We start from the raw sequence: 17,023 nt of genomic DNA, 5'->3' as shown, positions 1-17,023 counted from the left end.
GTAGACAGAGCGCTGACTGTGAGGCAGTTTGCACCAAGACTGTGTGGTTGTAGGTTTGAGTTAAGAAGATACCTCCATAAAGAGAGAGTGGTGGAAGGGCCAAAGCTATTAATCCTGAGGAGGTTAGAGCCCTCCAAAGGCAAGTACAAGTGTTGCAGGAGGAGCTCCATGAAGGAACAAATGTTGCCATAGGCAATGAAAGTGAGGAAAATAATGAAGAAGAAGAAATTAGACCAGAAGGGGAAGTTGATGGGAAATTTCTGAATCAGGCAGAGGAAAGGCTTTTTAGGGCCATTACTAAGTTTGGGAAAAGACCTACAATTGATGTGGGTGTATTTTCAAGAAATCTAAAACTAAATGAGTTGATCGATTGGATCAATGAATTGGAAGAATACTTTGAGTATGAGGATATCAGGGACCCAGATAGGGTTAAGTTTTCAAAGGCCATGCAAAAATTTGGTGGCAAGAGATTCAATTAGAAAGAAATAGAAGAGGAAAGGATAAGATCACAAGGTGGGATCACATGGTGGACAAACTAAAGAAGCAGTTCATTCCTGTTGACTACGAGCTTGATTTGTTTAAAAAGATGCATGGGTTAAAGAAAGTAGGAAAATTAGTCCAAGAATATACAGAGGAGTTTTATCAACTTCTGATTAGAGTAGGGCATGCAGAAGCAAATAAGGAGAAGGTTTCTCATTATATCAGTGGGTTACGACCTAGCATCCAGGAGGAATTAAGTTTAGTAAGAATGACCAGCGTTGAAGAGGCATACCAATTTTCCCTACGAGAAGCTAAATAAGAGGTTTGAAGGGAGACAAAGAGGGCATGAACAAGGAGGAAGGGGTAGTGGTAGGTCATTTGGAGGTCGAAATGAAATCCAAAAGAAAAATGAAGATGTGGGTACTAGTAGGAACCAGAGGAACGAGGGTTTCAACCGCTCCCGTGATCAAGACTTTGGAAATCAAAGAGGAAGAGGTAAAGGATGCATACAAGGAAGAGGAGGCTTCTATGGTACCTATTTCCATTGCAATGAAGAAGGTCATCATGCCTTTGAATGCCCTCAACAACAAGGAAGGATAGATAGGAGAGATGAGGGTCAAGCTAGGGTTGCTCATATGGATGAGGATGCACAATCATCACATTCAAAAGATGCAGAAAGAGGAGAGACTTTAGTAAATGAAAGGGTCCTACTAAGTGGTGAGATTGAACCAAGAAAAAGGAGGAGTTTATTCTGTACCAGGTGCAAGTGTGAGGATAAATGTTGTGATGTGATCATTGATGGTGGTAGCACTGATAACTTGGTATTAGAGGAGATGGTCTATAAGTTGAAGCTCAAGAGGGAGAAATGCCCCTAGCCCTATCAAATCACTTGGGTGAAAGATGATCATAAGGTCCTGGTAAGTGAACAATGTTTAGTGAAGCTCAAAATTAGGAGTTACCATGATGAAGTTCTTTGTGATGTTATTCTGATTGCCATCTATGGTTGGGTAGATCGTGGCAGTTTGATAGGCATGCAGTACATGATGGTCATGCAAACACATACTCTCTAATAAAGGATGGAGTTCACCACAAACTAAAGCCCATGAAAAAGGTAGGTGAAAAGGTATGTAACAGTGCTAGGATTTGTCTTGTTGATGGAAGGAAGTTTTTAGATGGCATGAAACATCAACGTATGTGCTATGCTTTGATCCCAAGGAAAGATAAAGAATGCAGTAGTGAAATATCACTTGAAGTTTTAGATTTACTAGGTGAGTTTGGAGATATCATCTCTGATAATGTTCCAGAAGGATTGCCACCGGTAAGGAAAATTAGTCATCGGATAGATTTAATTCCAGGATCTAGTTTGCCTAACAAGGCTGCTCACAGGATGACTCCTATTGAAACTAAGGAGCTAAATAGACAGGTTCAGGAGCTATTGAGGAAGGGCTTGATTTAGGAGAGCTTGAGTCTGTGTGTAGTACCTACAGTACTGGCACCAAAGAAGAATGGAGAGTGGAGGATGTGTACAAACTCTTGAGCTATAAATAGGATAACAATCAAGTATCAATTTCCTTTGCGAAGGATGGATGATCTTATGGACTGCTTGAGTGGAGCTCAGTACTTCAAAAAGATAGATCTCAAGAGTGGCTATCATCATATATGGATACAAGAAGGAGATGAGTGGAAAATAGCCTTCAAGAGCAAGGAGGGTCTTTATGAGTGCTTAGTCATGCCCTTTGGATTGACGAACACCCCAAGCACCTTCATGCGGCTTATGAATGAGGTACTTAAGAAGTTCTTGGGAAAATTTGTTATTGTCCATTTGGATGATATTTTAATTTTCAGCAAGACTTTGGAAGAACATTTATTGCATATTTGTAGTGTCCTTGAAAGGTTAAGGGAAGAGAAATTGTTAATTAATTTGAAGAAGTGTATCTTTGCAAAAAGGGAGTTAGTCTACTTGGGTTTTGTTATATCACCTGAAGGTCTCAAAATGGATCCAGAGAAGGTAAAAACCATCTTGGAATGGCCTACTCCAAGGTTTGCTACTCAGGTAAGATCATTTCATGGTCTGGTTAGTTTTTACAAGAAGTTCATTAAGAATTTCAGTGGCATATGTGCACCCCTGATTGACACAATAAGAGGGGATAGAAAGAGTTCAAATGGACTGCAGCAGTTGCGAGAAGTTTTGAATTGCTGAAGAAGAAGGTGATAGAACAACCTGTGTTGGCACTTCTAGATTTTAGAAAGGTGTTCCAGGTGGATTGTGATGCTAGTGGTAGTGTTATTGGAGCTGTATTAAGCCAAGAAGGTAAGCCTATTGCATATTTTAGTGAAAATTTGAATGATGCAAAAAAGAGGTATTATGTTTATGATCAAGAGTTCTATGCAATAGTTCAGGCCTTAAAGAAATGGAGGCATTATTTATTTCCAAAGGAATTTGTTTTATATAATGATCACCATGCATTACAGTACCTAAATAGCCAAGGTAAATTGAATAAGAGGCATATAAAGTGGGTAGAGTTCTTGCAGAGCTATACATTTGTGTTGAAGCATAGAAGTGGAAAATCTAACAGGGTTGCAGATGCACTAAGTAGGAGACAGTTGTTGCTTACAGTAATGTAGGTTGAAGTAGTTGAGTTTGATGAACTCAAGAATCTATACCCTGAGGATCCTGATTTTGCTGAAGCATGGAAAGCTTGTAAAGAGCCTGTTGCTATAGACATTACTAAGTGGTTAGACTATCTGATTCAGGATGGTATGTTATTCAAGGGCAGTCAATTATGCATTCCAAGGAGTTCCATGAGGGAAAATCTGATTAAGGAGAAACATAGTGGAGGGATGGCAGGACATTTTGGTCGAGATAAGACCATTGCCATTCTTAGAGAATATTATTTTTCACCTCAGATTTCATAGGATGTGAAGAAGTTTGTACAGAGTTTTCAGATTTGTCAAGTTGCCAAGGGATTTAGTCACAATACTGGGCTATATCAGCCATTGCCTGCTCCATCAAAGCCATGGGAGGACATAAGTATAAATTTTGTTCTAGGATTACCGAGGACACGAGGGGGTAATGACTCAGTATTTTTAGTGGTTGATAGGTTCTCCAAAATGGCACATTTCATTCCATGCCACAAAACTCATGATGTTATCCATATTGCAGACTTCTTTTTCAGAGAGGTGGTAAGAATACATGGTCTCCCAAGGAGTATAGTTTATGACAAAGATACTAAATTTGTGGGGTATTTCTAGAGAACATTGTGGAAGAAGTTGAGAACAGACTTGAAATTCAGTTCCATACATCACCCGTAGATTGATGGCCAAACAGAAGTGGTAAATAGAAGTTTGGGCAATTTGCTAAGATGTTTAGTTGGAGATAAGCCCAAGGGGTGGGATTTGATTCTACCACAAGCAAAGTTTTATTACAATAACTCTATAAATAGGAGTACTAGTAAATCACTATTCCAAATTGTATATGGAAGTAGCCCAAGGACTGCACCAAAATTGAGGAAGATAGAGCAAGGGGAGAGGACAAGTGCTGAAGCTGAAGAATTTGCTGAACATATCAAGCGTCTACATGGGGAGGTTCAAGCACACATTACCAAGATGAATCAAGAGTATAAGGCTAGGGTTGATCAAAGGAGAAGACGTAAGAAATTCCAAGTAGGGGATGTAGTCATGGTACACTTAAGAAAAGAAAGATTTCCAGCTGGTACTTATAACAAACTGAAGATGAAAAAATTTGGCCCTGCAAAATTCTGAAGAAACATGACTCAGGAAATGCATATGAGGTGGAGTTGCCAGATGGAATTCACATTTCTCCTATTTTCAACATTGCAAACTTAACAGAGTATCATGATGATGGTTTAGATGGGGAGATGATGTTAGAGCCATGTCCAATTCTTGCTTCTAACAAGGGGGAGATAGAAGACATTCTAGATCATCGTGTGGGCAAGAGTACCGAAAATAGGCAGTATGAAGAGTATCTGGTCAAGTGAAAAGGATGGCCGATAGAGGACTCAACTTGGATATCAGTAGTTGAGGTTTCCCATTTGGGATTTCCTCTACCATTCATAAAGTGACAGGGTCACTTTTCAATCTACCCTGGGTGTCTGATGCAGGAGCATCCAGAGGTATAAGGGCAATCCTATGTCACCCAAAAAAATGTACTTAGACTTAGTTTTTGTTTCATATGTTTTCATTTCTGGATACCCATTTGGGTCAAATAAAGGTTCCAACTCTCACAGTTCCACTATCACTGTTTTGGGTTAGAGTTTTTAATCACCTTGGGATACGTGTAAATGCCTGAAAAATAGGAGTATGAAATTGAGCCATCATTTTGGTGAACTAGAAGGTGTAAATTGGTTAGATTATTTTCATTGTAATTTAGAACATTCCAAAAAAAGAATCAGGTCAAAAGGCCCCACGGTTTGAAAGTTATCGCAATTTTTTTGATTTTTGGAGACCTTCTAAGAATGCTTCAAAGTCAAGTTAGGGGAATTAAATGACCTCAAAAAGGGCTGAAAAATGGAGGACGAGAAAATCTCCTTCGTAGAGCTATAGAGAACTTTGAGAGCTTTCTAGAAATGTAAACGGTTCATCAATCAGAGTTACGGTTCAAAAGTTATGCCTCTCGAAAGTTCGATTACCGTTTCTAAATTCTTCTAGATTTGCACTAACTTCTAATGTGGCTTCTAGAGCCTTCTACTTGGTCAGTGAATGCCAACTAGAACTTTCTAGAATGTATTCCTAATCCTTAACCCTTCGGGGTCTATTTAAGAACATTTCTAGCATTGTAAAAGACAGTTAGGAGTGGAGTCTGAGAGAAGGTACTGGAGAAGAATTTATCTCTAAATTTATGCTATTGTAAGCCCTTAGGGCATGTTTTGGAGTCTGTTTTCTCTGCATTAAGTGTACTATAATATTTTCATAGTTAATAAAATTTTCCCTTTCTTGTTCTATCCATTCTATGCTTGGGATGTGTCCCCATCAAATCCTCTGAGGGGAGATCATCTTTATTTTGTTCTTTCCCTTCCTCTCTAGAGGGTGATAATATCCAACCAAGTGATCACGCTGGTACACTATCTCAAGCCTAATAGGAGACTAGGCTTCAAAGGTAAGATGGCCATGTGCATGAAAGATCACTATACTTTCTTCCCTCTACCTCTTTCTAGATGGACATGTGCATAAAAGATCACTATATCAGGAATTGGATCAAGTGGAAAAGGTTTCTTGATCCAATCCTTCATCATTCAGATGACATGCCTTGCCTAATTATTAATATCATCAGCCTCCTCCCTGTCAATCTTAGCATTCACAATGGGTCTTTCACTAATTTTGTCTACGTTGAACAGGGGTTCTAGTAACTCCTTCAAATCTTGTTGCCTTATCTCGTCTAGGATGTTCAACTAGAGAGTCTTCTCTACCAGATAGAAAGTCATCCTACAATAATCCCTTATGAAGACATCATAGTCATCTATTGTGTTCATTCAATGATCTTCAATAGGATCCTCATGATGGAAGTCTTTTCCTACCAAACTTTTCACTCTCCCAACATTGTCAAAATAGGGTCGAGGAGAGTTTTATTCTTCATGGGGATAATTCTCTTGTTCCCACTCGAATGATGGAGTATCTTGCTTTCTCTTCACCTAATATGGTCCAATGACCAATAACCATGCCCAGAAAGGTCTCCATTGTCTCTTTATTTTCTCATATGTTGACTTAATTTGTTGAGAAATCTCCAACAGCACCAGTTTGTCACTTGGGTATCTTGGCAGCTTCTTAGGATTGATGGATGCACCAACTACCCACAGATAGGTGAACATTTTGAACTGGATGAAGTAGGCTCCAATAACTGTGACCTATGCTTTGGCTTCATTAGATAACCTCTTCCCATGGTCTCCCTCAATGAATTTAATGATCATGAAAATGAATGCATCATTCATGATTTTGTACTCTTTTCTCTGTCCTGAGAGTTTCTTCTTCACTAGCTTGGGGTAGACTATATATGGCCAAGTAGTGGGATCCTACATATTGTCTCTCTAGTATAAACTGAGATAGTTTCTCGCCCTCACTACAAGTAGGTATAATATGTAAGAAGTCATGTAAAAATTCCTTTTGTCCTTCACTATTCTCAATTGCTCACACAAGCTTTCACTTAGTGTGGTGGCCTAGTCCAGTGGTATCTTCACTATTCTGATGGTCTCAATGAAGTTGTTCATGAAGGTACTAAGGTGGCCTGTTATGGATAGACCCATGACTCTTCTTAAAAGAATGATAGAGTATCCAATGTTTTCCTTTATGTATCCCCAATTCATGTCTACTTTGCCTCTTATTCTTCCCCTAGGAGGCTTCTCAATAAGTTATGAGCATTGGATGATGTCTGTGACTTCCTGTTGGTGTTCTATATACCATCTCTCAATTGCTTCATATGAGAGCCTAATGAACTGGTCTACTATGAGGAGATGGAAGACCCTTTCAATATCGTTGGGTTGTAAGTCCAACACAACCTCTCCTATGATGCTTTTGATGACCCTTTCTTCAAGAACAAAATGTTATGCCAAGACCATGATTAGTTCTAATGATTGTACTGACACAAGATGTGACATTGCGTTCACCAACCCAGAATGGATCAATGAGGATACTAATGTAGATCTCTTAGTGGGCTTATTGTAGATTCTTAGGAATTATACCAAATTCGTGTGTCCTAGGTCAGTATCCCAGATTTTCAGATGGTCATCATGAAATCTTGATTTCTAGGGAAGGCCTTGAAATTTGAAAACTATAGGTTTGGGTCCTACTCCAAATGTGGATGCCATTTGATCACTTGCATGTTATGAGAAAAAATGTATATCATCTCAATGATTAAAAAAAACTAATCGAGAAGGAAACCATTAAAAGCTTTGAATTTAAATAAACAAAAATGAAATACCCAATTTGGACATTTTTATTCATTTTTTTTTTTTTTTTTTTTTCCTTTTATTATTATTATTAAATTTTATGTTTTCTATTTTTTTTTTTAAATTAGGGTTTATTGAAAAAATGTTGAGGCAAAGCCAGTGGTGTGGTGCGCAATACAAGCAGCATGGCATGAAGAGTTTAGGCGCGCATGGCGCTTCCATACATGATGCGATGCCAAGGGTTTTGGCACGCACGGCGCTACCATTTCATGCACAACACTAAGTGTTTTGGAAAATGCGTTGCTGCCATTTCATGTGCGGCCCCAAGGGTCTCATCATGTATGGTGTTAAATGTTTCATGCATGGTGCCAAGGGTCTCAGTGCACACGGCACTACCATTTCATGCACGGCACCAAGGTTCTTTGCGCGTGCGACATAGCCATTTCATGTGTGGCGCCAAGGGTCTTGGTGTGCGTAGAACTACCATTTCATGTGCAACGCCAAGGGTCTTAGCACACATAGTGCTACCATTTCATGCACGGTGCCAAGGGTCTTGGTGCATGCGATGCTACCATTTCATGCACGGTGCTAAGTTAAGGGTCGCGTAGCACTACCATATCATGCATGGCACCCTTGGGACATGCCTTGTATAATGCATGAGGTGCAAAGAAAATCAAGGATCCTCCAAAGCAATGTGGCAAAAGATAAAGTGATTGAGGGGGGGTAAAGGGGGTTTTATAACCCCCCATAATGAGTGAGGTGCACAGCGCACCCCTGTGCAAGCACACGGGTGCGCGGCGTGCACCTTGCCTGCGCGCACATATGTGACTCAAATTATTATATATATTTTTTTTTTTTTTTTTTTTTTTTTTTTTGTTTTTTAATTTTATACTTTATATATATATATATATTTTTTTTTTTTTTTTTTTTTTTTTCTATTTTTTTGCATATATTTTTTTCGTTTTTTTGACTTTCTAATTTTTTTTTTTTTTTTGTACTTTTTTCCTTTTTTACTCTTAATATCTTATTATTTTTTCTCGACTCTCAAACTGTGAGTTTGGGAGCCTAAAAAAAGTAGGGGGTCCCCATTCCTAGTGAGGAATGGGGTGTGTGTTGTGGGACCACAACAGATAGAAATGAGTGGGCATGATTTCAAGAAGATATAGCATGTAGGATGTGGGAAGATTATAGATCCCAAGAATAATTGAACTTTTATGGGACAATGTGTTTTATTTGATTAAAGTGATTTATGCATATATAGTGATGGATGACTTCCTTTTTCTGAAGTTAGTCCTTGTTGCATTCCAATTAAATTTAAAGAGCATTAACTTTCAATTTCAATAATATTATTAGTTTAAATTGTAATATGTTTATACCTATTGAATATGTTAGCCTCGTTCAATTAGGATGTATTAAAATTGAAATTTAAAATTTATCATCTTCAATTTTAAATGAAATACAGCAAGGAGTACTAAATAATCAAGATTATAAATCCACTATTAATAAGAGAACAGCAACTTTGCTAAAAATCCTATTTTTCTGATGTTAGTCCTTGTTGCATTCCATTTAAATTTAAAGAGCATTAACTTTCAATTTCAATAATATAGTTAGTTTAAATTGTAATATGTTTATACCTATTAAATATGTTAGCCTCATTGCATTAGGATGTATTAAAATTTGAAATTTAAAGTTTATCATCTTCAATTTTAAATGAATTACAACAAGGATTATCAAATGATGAAGATTATAAGCCCACTATTAACAAGAGAACAACGAATTAGCTGAAAATCCTATTTTTCTTATGTTAGTCCTTTTTGCATTCCATTTAAATTTGAAGAGCATTAACTTTCGATTTTAATCATATGATTAGTTTAAATTGTATTATGTTTAAAGCAATTACAACAATATATACTTTGAGAATAGAAATTGTAGAGTATAGCATATACTAAGCTCATGATGAGCATAGATGGAACCATTAGTGTGAGCCAAATGGATTCTCCCATTAGGTTGAGTGAGATTGATGGACCCCTTAGTGTGAGTGACATATCTTCTTCTTCTTCAAAGAAGATAATGTGGACAAAACAAATGGAACACAAGTTTATAGACTTGCTCCTTGAACAAGTTCATCTCGGATGAAAAGGTGAAGGTGGTTTTAAAAGACAAGTGTGGACCACCATAGACAAGACATTCAATGTAGAGATGAACTTGAATCTATCATGGGATAATTTTAAGAATAAGCTAAAAACATGGAAATTAGGATATATTGTAATGAAGGACTGGAGAAATACAAGTGGGTTTTCTTGGAATGAATTAACTCAAACTATGGATGTTGAGGATTCTATGTGGAATGACCTTTTGAAGGTAGGATTAATAATGAAAGACTAAGAACCTAAACTATTTATCTATGCTTACATGTAGAGGAGAGAATTCAAAAATGAAAAAATGTATAAGAGGTCACCCTTCCAATATTTTAGTGAGTTGGATGTAATTTTTGGCAATAACATTCCTGAAGGGTACGTAGCTACAACACCCCTTGATACTGAAGAAGGGCACCCTACGAATGATGCATTCCACCCACTTGATGAAGACGATACCGATTGTAGTACACCTTTTGACAACCAACTGGATTTGGATGAAGAGTTATATCTATTGGTGTAAATATGTATTTACTATTTACACTTGCTTAAGTTTACTTAGGTTAATGCATTATTTTATCATTTTACATTATTTTATTATTTATTTTGTGAGACACTTAGGAGTTTGTGTACCTTTTTGAGTTGTCATGTTGACAACATAGAAGTATGCAACTCTATTTCAGCACATGGTGTCCACAAAATTGGAGTTTGCATCATTCACTGAGTTGTCATGTTGACAACACAGTTATTCACATTTCCTTTTTAGCACATGTTTTCTACAACATAAATTTGTGTTACACCATTGTAGGCTTATCCTCTCATCATCGCACTTACTTTTGTGCTTAATGGAGGATAACCCATATCTAATGGACATGTGCCTGGTTGTATGACTTATCATTTGGCTGATTCTTAGGCATTCTAGCTACATCTCAGAGGCTTTATATATACAAGCACTCCTAGTGTACTTTCATGCATATTGAATTGAATACATCGATATTCTGATCATACTTCTTTCTGGTATACAGTTGTGCTTGTGTTTGAATTCTTAGTTCTTGGGTGAATTTTTCCCTAAGAAAAATTTTTACATGGAATCAGAGCTTGGAGAATTTCTCTTCACATAGCCATTTGAGACATCTTGTTGCTTCAGCACCTTAGCCTGAATCTGGTGTACCGTAGAAATTAGGAGTGTCTAGAGCAAGATTTGACCTCACCATTGCATCTAGAACATGGATTTGATGAAAATCAGCTATAAAGCTATCTACCCTAGGCCAAAGTCAATCGTGACGCAAAAAAATTTGCAAATAGACACTTGAAGGCCTCGATTTGCAATATGGGTATGGTCATTTTGCGGATCTAATTAATTTTTTTTTAGATCTATAATTTAATTAATTCTCTACATTTTTGGATAGCATTTTTTAGAAAAAAAATTAGGCCAGTAGCCTTGTAGAGAAATTTTTTTTGCATAGGTACCAAGTAGTGACACCCTGGCCCTGCGCAAAAAATATTTTGCAGAATATTCTTTTATTACTAGTGGGCTTCCTGTATAATTTTTTGGTGGACCAAACTACATGCTTTCTAGCTGCACAGATTCTCTGATGCACCAGTCTTTTGCCCTTCCACAAATAGCCACACGGCAGTGCAAGCCCCCGCTCCCACAATGATAGTAGGACATGTGTTTTGCTCTAATGCTACCATGCAGACAATTTTTATAGACACCTCAACACACATATGTTGGTGCCACATCCATGCACACCACGATGGATTGATAGTGCACTCTGCCAAGCGGCACACTACAAAACAAGCACTGGACTCCACATCACTGATCGAGGTCAGTCCATGTCAGACATGCCAACCCCTCATTGTCCCTCTAGCTTAGTGACATGTGGATTGTTCATGTTTCACCATGTCATAAAATAGCATAGCATTTTGTACTGCACACATGTAACATCCATACAACACGGTACATCTAGTCAGTTGCCACATCACCCTAAGTGGGCTTTTTTTGTTGATTTCATTGGAAAAAATTTGATGATCATCTGACCATCAAAACCAAGGATTTTATAACTACTATGATGACTATTTGACAGTCAAATTTAAGGTAGCATTTTCTTGCCCAGACCCCTCTTCCGATGCATTTTTTATTTGGCAGCCTAACTTTGTGAGGCCATAACTCGGTCATCTGGACTCCAAATTAGGTGCATTTATCTTTAAAATTGGGTAGAATTTTCTAAAAAATTTAGTGGTGGTGTTCTTTCCTAGTTTTGGTGCAAGCATTTTTCAAAAATTGTATTTTTTGGCAATTATACCTATTCAATCCTACATTTTGCAACTTCAAATGCTCTGTATGGGCACATCTGGTCACTTTTTCAGGTTTTGTTTTTTTTTAAAGTTTTTTATTTTTTGTCTACTTTCTAGATATATAGTTAGATTCTAGGGTTTTGTGGACAAAAATCCCATATTCAGAACTAGGGCTTTTTTTCCATTATATTGCTTTGATTACTTTTCAGAATTGTTGTACATATGAGCTACAGTGCTTAGTTCTAGATTTTGGCATCAAAAGGTAGTTGTAAAAACCAAAATCAGAAGTACACTTTGAACATTTTGACAAGTGGCCTATTGTACATGCACTACATATAAAGTGCCAAAAGCATCTTTTTTGGGGGGGTCTTTTGATTGAGTGAAAAGGGGGGTGTGTACTTTTTCTTGTGTCTCTCTTCTATGCTCTTTTTATTTTCCACATCATGGGTTCACCTAAATGTCCACTTCTAAATTCATGCAATTATTCTACATGGAAAGATATTGTATGAATTAGATTAATGGCAAGAGGTTTAAATCTTTATGTTGATGGTACAATTCCAAAACCCATTGATGCTAACAAACTCATTGATTGGAAAATTATAGAAAATCGAGCTTTAGGAATTATCAAGAGTTCTACACATAGAGATCTTAGTATTTGAGCCAGTTTCATAGAATCCAACTTGCATGGGACAAACTTGAATCATTGTATGGTAAGGTGGATGAGGAAAATGGATTTCAAATTGAGGATGATCTACTTCACTTAGATCCAAAGAACTTTGACACAATTCAAGATTACATCAAAAAATTCAATGATTATAGGTCACTACTTAAATATTGTGGAAATCCCATGAAGGATGACAAGTTGATTCATCACATGCTGAAGAAGCTACCTTCAGAGTATGCCTCCTTTATTTTGGGTTATAATACTCATAGGTTGACCGTGGGAAGTGCTTACCAAAAGCCTACATTTGATGCATTTGCAGAGATGTTGATTGTTGAACAATCTCACTTGATAGATTTGGGACTTCTCATGACATCAAAGACCAAAGAATTGGTGGGTAGTGATGAGAACCAATCAAGTCAAGGAGGGAAAATTTGTAGCAACAACAAAAAGAAGTAGTGGAAGAAAAAATCACAATTTGAGACACAACAAGGCAATTCTTCTTCAAACAAGAAGGGAAGTAATGAAAAGAAGAACAAAAATTTTTGTGCATATTACAAAAAGCCAAATCATGATGAGCATCATTGGAAGACTAAGATAATCGATGAGTTGGAAAACCTACTAAGGAAGAACAAAATTCAAGTGCTAGGTACTTCAAAGGATTCAACTCTAACCTCTTCGAAGGGAAAAGGGAAAGCAGTTATGGCAAACACAAGTTCTTCTTCAGAATGGATACCTTACTCAGATGCCTCCTATCATATGGGTTCTTCAAAGGGTGACTTCTCTTCATTGAAACAATCATAGGTACCACACATCTTCATGGGAGATGATACTAAAATGGAAGTTGTAGGGAAAGGACATGTGGAAAATGAAAATGGGAAATTCAAAGATGTTCTCTATGTTCCAAACCTTAGCTCTAATATCCTCTCATTTTACCAAATCGCTCACCTTGGAGATGGCAATAGGGTTGAGTTCCTTCTAGATTCAGTGATGGTGTGCAGTCTCAAAGATGATTCATTGGTTGTAGTGGGGAAAGTCAATCATGACAAGAGGCTTTATTCCTTCTTTGACTTTGTGTCTAAGTCTACTTCTCAAGCCTTGTTGACTCAACATAATTCATACATCAAACTATGGCATGAGTGGTTTGGTCATCTTGCCTTCCACCATCTTCAGCAACTTTGCTCCAAACACATGGTCAAAGGTCTACCTAACATCAAATTTTCTAAGGGTGAGTTTTCATAATATTTAGTGGATATGCATCTTGAGGAGAAGTGTGATAAAGATAATTCTTCAAGGGTACTAGTTGTTCTTCAGTTGGTTCAGATGGTTTTAGCAGGTCCTTTTGCAGTGACATCAATCAGCCAAGGCCGCTACATCCTTACTTTTGTTGATGACTTTTCCCATTTCACATGGGTCTGCTTCCTTCATCATAAGAATGAAGTGGTTGATAAGCTTCAAGCCTTTAAGACTCATGTTGAACACAAGTCAAGGAAAGCCATCAAGGTTCTATGAATGGACAATGAAAGCAGATATGTGAACAGAAGACTCAAAGACTTTTGCAAACTTTAGGGGATTGATCTTCAGAATCCACTAGCATTCAGCTCGCACAAGATAGATGTTGCAGCTATGAGGATTAAAACTCTTCAATCCATGGCAAGTTGCATGATAAAAACCAAGTCTCTTGATCCTACACTTGAAGTTGAAGCCATTAGTAGTGCTACTCACATACTTAATAGGTCTCCTCATAATGTCTTAGATGGAAAGACACCTTTTGAGGCATGGTGTGACAAAAAACCAATTGTGAGTCACTTCAAAGTCTTCAGTTGTCTAGCATGGGCAAACCTATCTTCCAAGAGATGCAAGACACGAGCACCTAGGCCCTATACTTTCATCAAATATGAAGATGGTGCTAAGACATACAAACTTATGGATCCTGAAACCCATGAGATCTTTGTGGAGAAGGATGTTCACTTTGAGGTAAGTTCAGCCAAATTATTCTCTAATCCTCTCCATACTTCATACATAGTGGAAACTAATGGTGACACCAGCGATAGTGTTTCAACAAATTCAGACATGTGGGGTTCTATCAACAGTTGTAGTGAAAGGTCATGACATTAGTATAGTTCACATGCTTATATTGCCACAGTGAAAGGTCCAACGCAACAAGGTACATGTTGGTGTAAATATGTATTTACTATTTAGACTTACTTATGTTTACTTAGTTTAATGCATTATTTTATTGTTTTGCATTATTTTATTATTTTGCATTATTTTATTATTTATTTAGTGAGACACTTAGGAATTTTTGTACCTTTTTGAGTTGTCATGTTGACAACACAAAAGTACGTAACTCTATTTCAGCACATGGTGTCTACAACACCAGAGTTTGCATCATTCATTGAGTTGTCATGTTGACAACACAGTTATTCGCATTTCCTTTAACACACATAAATTTGTGCGTTACACCATTGTAGGCTTATCCTCTCATCATCACACTTACTTCTATGCTTAATGGAGGATAACCCATATTTGGTGGAAATGTGCCTAGTTGCATGACTTATCATGTAGCTGATTCTTAGGAATTCTAGATACATCTCAGAGGCCTTTATATATAGGCACTCCTAGTGTACTTTCATGCATATTGAATTGAATATATCAATATTCTGATCATACTCCTTTCTGTTATACAGTTGTGCTTGTGTTTGAGTTCTTAGTTCTTGGGTGAATTTTTCCCTAAGGAAAATTCTTACAATATCATTCCAATCAATTATGTGCAAGTGGTAGAGGGACTCCTCCACCATAATCATCAAGGAGGGGAAAGAGGAAGAAGACAACTTTTCTTGCATCATTGGATGTGATATGAAAAACTAAGAAGGAACTTAAATATGGCCTTGATAAGCCTCAAATTGTAAAAATGGATAAATCTGAAGAGGATAATGTTTTGAGTGTCACATATACTGCTCTCAAAGTCATCCCTAAATTGAGCCAAGGTATTTTCTTGAAAGCACGCAACACCTTCATTCTTCAACATGAAGGATCCAAAGGGTTCTTGATGGATAAGGCAAAGAGAGTGGATTGGATTAATATGACATTTGGTACAATTTATCTATTTCAGCTAGTGACTACTACTTTTAGTGTTACTTGATTTACTTTAATTGTTACTTTGATCTCATCCATTGACCATTACTTTGGGTGTTACTTCATTTTCTATACATAGTTTATCTCATACATTGATTGTTACATAGTTTAATTGTTCATTTCATTGGCATTATTGGCTTTGATCGATACATAGTTGAGTTGTTAATTTCATTAGCATTGGCATGATTGGCATCTAAAGTAATTCAGGTTTATGAGTTGGCTATGTTTAATGGTATTGCATTGATCTCTCACAACACTAAACTAGAACTCATTATTGGGCACATATTGACTATTTTGCTAAGAAGGCTAGTAACAAACTATTACATAGTTTAGTTGTTCATTTCATTGGCATTGGCATGATTGGCATCTGAAGTAATTCTAGTTTATGAGTTGGCTATGTTTAATGGTATTGCATGGATCTATACATACTTGATTTATCCATAGTTTAGTTGTTCATTTTGATAGCCCTCATTTTCACTATACCTAAAATTTGAAAATCCCTCATGAAAATTCTTGAATTTTTTTGTTTGGTTAGGGTTTGTGTTTCATTTATTTCAAATTTCTAGGAGAAACCCTAACTTGGTTATGTTTCCCTAGCCAAGTGTTGAAAATATTTCCTTAAGGGAATTGTTTTTCTATCCTATGGTCATGTCTTTACCCTTGCCATGAAAAAATCCATTGAAGTCCATGATCATCCTTGCCCTTACGCTAGGTTTTGTTCCAAGAGTGGGAAATCATATGCTCTTGAAATGTTATGATCGTACAATGTTAGGTTTAAGCATCTAGTTGTAAGGTTGAAGTAGCCCTCTCCTGATCTTATGATGTTAAAGTTTTCAGATGGTCACAATAGTAAAGTCTGAGTTCCTTGATCTTATGATATGTTGTGTGTTTGTAACATCATAGAAGTTCAAGTTGAGATGTCTAATCATACAATTTCCTCCTTATCATATTGTCTCAAATGTTGGTAGGAAGTGTTTGAAGTCAAGTCACGATGTTGCGACAAGCTAGCAATCGAGAGATCATAAAAGAAGAAATAAGGACTCTCAATCATACAGAATGGTGTGTTCCATAAGATCGTAGGGGTATTAAATACCAAGGTTAGTTTGAGTTCTAATGATATGACACATAGTGTATCATGCAATTGTGAAGGCAGAAATGGAGGCCCATGACCAAACGAGGATAAGGTGATCATAGGGTAGTAAGGACAAAAGGGTGCAAAGGTATTATGTTTAGTTATGATATTACAATAGAAGGGTGGCTGTGACTTTGTAAATATTTTTCAACAAGGCTATGAAAATACAAAATCCTTATGATTGTAAGATCATAAGAGAAAATTAGAAGTTGTTCAATGGCACGATAAAGGTGACGATTGTAAGATCATAAGGTAAAAGTGATAAGACAATGTGGGTCCA

This window comes from Cupressus sempervirens, chromosome 9 (genome assembly GCF_028749045.1).
Source record: "Cupressus sempervirens isolate cs-2001-9-10 chromosome 9, ASM2874904v1, whole genome shotgun sequence".
NCBI classification, from domain to species: Eukaryota; Viridiplantae; Streptophyta; class Pinopsida; order Cupressales; family Cupressaceae; genus Cupressus; species Cupressus sempervirens.
This window is presented reverse-complemented; position numbering follows the sequence as displayed.